Here is a 3489-nt window from a genome sequence, read left to right as displayed (position 1 = left end):
AGATATTATGATAGGGATTCAGTTGATATATGATGAGATCATTTAGACTTTACATTTCATGTATGTATGATGATCATTACATTATTTTTAGTTATTAATGATTATTAGTTAGATGGTTTATTATCTCATGTGTTTTATTATGGTTACTTACCCCATACTTACATGTGTATGGTGTGCGTGTTTTCTTATTGTATGGCATTTCTGATGTGGTTAAAGAAGGGAGTCGTAGTCACCTGCTTAGTCGGGATCTACACGATGCACCACTTCCTGCCATTGTCTATTTAGCTTAGCATTATATATTGTATGTACATGCATGGTTTTTCTGCAAGTTGCAGGTATCGGGTATCGACTTCCCTGAATTACCAGGATGAGCATACCCTATTATACTATCTCAATCATAAGAGAAAGGAGATAAATTCTCAAGTCCAAATCCCAAACCTAAAAAAACCATTTGTCCTAGTGAGTTATGACAAGTATTAGAGTTGAATACCCACTGAATGTGTTGGATGACATATTTCATGATTTTTAACCCTTTAGATTGATTTTGTATGATTTGTTCTATGATGGGTTTTCATATTTTATCTTAGAGGTCTATGGTGAATTTTCTATTAATTAAGTCTTAATAAATAGATTTAATTAATAAATTATTTATTTGAGAAACTTAATAAAATATCATGATCTTTGATATTTTGATTGTAATTAATTAAATGTGAATTATTAGGGAAAAGGAATTAAATAAAAGAAAACTAGAAATTAAAATTAATAGTAATTATAAAATAATAATAAAGTAATAAATAAAATAATAATAATAAAAGTTATAAAAATTAAAATGAAAATTATAAAATTTAAATAGAAATTATTGGAGTTATAAGCTTGCATAGGAATTAACATGTGTCAACAACACGGGGGTTAGTGCATCAATTAAGCACAAGGTGTCTACAACTCTATGACTCATCAAAAAGGTTGGAAAAGACCCATGCTTAGTTGGTGACACCTTCCAGCTGTTTCAAGAAGCATTCCAAAGGTTTCTTTAGAGCTCTTTATATTCAGGCATTCCTAGAAGCTTAGGGATAGTGTTTGGAGTGCAATTGGAGCATTGGAGGACTCAAGAACTCTGAAGAAGGGAGGAGCTTGCTCTGTAGGTTTTTTGAGGAAGAGCAATTTAGCATCAAAATCTGGATAGATTCTTGTGATTTTACTTATGCTATTTCCGCATCATGCATTCCCTATCTTCTTCGTGTCTTCCATATGTCTTCTAAGGAATTTTGTATTTTATTTTTTATGCATATGGGTAGTTTAGTTTATTTGAAAATTTTATATGCATAAATCTGAAAAGAACACGGGGCTAGGGTTTAAATTCGTAACCAAAACCATTAAATAATTTAATGGATAAATTTTGAGGCCAAATGGTTTAAAGGAAAATTTTGAGAATTAGAATCCTTAAATAGATTGTGTATATGCTCATTGTAAAATATACATGTTTATATTTTTGTATCTACATACATATATATATATATGTATATACATATGTATATGTACATACATACTCTCGTATCTACATATATATATATATATACATATGTATACGTATATATGTATATATATATATATATATATATATATATATATATATATATATATGTATATATATATATATATATATATGTATATGTATATATGTAAGTTCTTTTGAAAAGAATCTACAAGCGTTTCTTTAAAAATTATATATGAAAAATCGTTATTTGAAACAATTTTCAAAAAATATATAATATATTTATAAGTCTGAAATCGTTCATAGTAAATGATTTGTGAAAAATATTATCGTATGCAATACGTATGCGAAATTTTTGTTTTTAAAACATTTTTTTTAAGAAGGGCGGGGGTTTTTATTGCACCCGACCCATTCTTTAGAGCCACTGGTAGTGGGTCTGCTATCGCAAGTACTGCGACTGCCGTCGCAGGCCCTGCGACAGAGGCAGGCTACATGGCACTGTCGTATGTAAATGGTGGTGCGAGTATAAACTCGCCTTTGTTTATAAATACATTAGGCTTTGTTATAAGTCGCTTAAACAAAATTTGATTTTGTATTAAAATTAAATATTAATTGTTATATGCATTAGTAAATATTGTTATATGTTATTTATTATATATATATATATATATATGTAAATATATGTGTATATATATATATATATATATAATATTTATATATATATATATGTATGTATGTATGTATGTATGTATGTATATGTAATAATAATGAAATTTTAATATTCAAAGTTATTTAGAGTTTTTAAATAAATAATATGGGTTTTAATTAATCAAAATTACTTAATTAGAATTTAGTCTAATTAAGGTAAATTTAAAAGTTATAACATTTAAATTATCAAATATTTTAGCCCTTTTCAATATTATAAATTGAGTTATGATAACTCAATACCAGAATAACGTATAACGTATATTCTTAAAAACATTTAGATAATTGAGTTCTAAGAGTTAGAGGGAAAAACTTTTATCTATCAACAATTATGCGGGCTAGGAAAAACATACAAAATGTTTCTCCATTCATTATCCAAATTGGAACGTAAACTGAGACTTTTGCATTTAATTTGTAAACTTAGCAAAACATGTGTATTCTTTATACTATTATTTTGGGTTTTGGGTTGACTAGTGTTGACCAGTTATAGGATGTCTACCAGAAGCTTGGGAGTTATGTGATTGTGATGTCATGATGATGTTTTAATCTCGATCTTTATGAACCCAACCATGGTTATGTGATGGAATGCTCTATGTATTGGTTGTAATACTGATCGTTATAGTTGAGGTTCTTATTTATGAGACACTTGACTTAACCATTATTTTTGGTCATCGATCAGTTATCCTTGGTTATTTTCTAGTAGCCATGATGTAATTGAAATGTGGATTTATTCTTGATGATGTCATGTTGTGACATGTTTGACTCAACCATTTTTGGAGTCTTCAATCAATGTGTTTGAGATATATTGTTGGTAATTGAGAACCGTTGGATACTTTTTATTATCAGTGATGCTTCAGTTGCCAACAGAGAGCTGTTGTGGTCATGATTTTCTATGGATGCTTGCTCATGGATATTTGACGCTTTTATGCATATTTGATGATTTTATGGATTATATTTTGTAATTTTGAGATTTATGAGTCCATGAGCTCTAGGGTAGGATATCTACATGTAGTGTTGAGAAGTGGCTTCCAATGGGGGCTGAGGCCCTAAGAGGCTGCCAGGGTAACTCATTGTAAGTTGGATTAATAAGTGATAACATTCACACCTAATACTAACTGAATGAACCTAAAAAGATAAGTATTTTGTTCTCGCGCATGCCTTGAGAGCTTGTATAGGCTAGGATGGGAGTAGTGAGAATGCATTGTTGCGACCTTGCATTCCATAGTATGCCTTGTCAGTATGAGAGGATACTAGTGGCTGCATGAGATCAGTATGGACCCGTGGAGTTTAGC

The sequence above is a fragment of the Cupressus sempervirens genome, chromosome 3 (genome assembly GCF_028749045.1).
Source record: "Cupressus sempervirens isolate cs-2001-9-10 chromosome 3, ASM2874904v1, whole genome shotgun sequence".
Taxonomy (NCBI): Eukaryota; Viridiplantae; Streptophyta; class Pinopsida; order Cupressales; family Cupressaceae; genus Cupressus; species Cupressus sempervirens.
The sequence above is the reverse complement of the archived record's forward strand: the minus strand, read 5'-3'. Positions refer to the sequence as shown.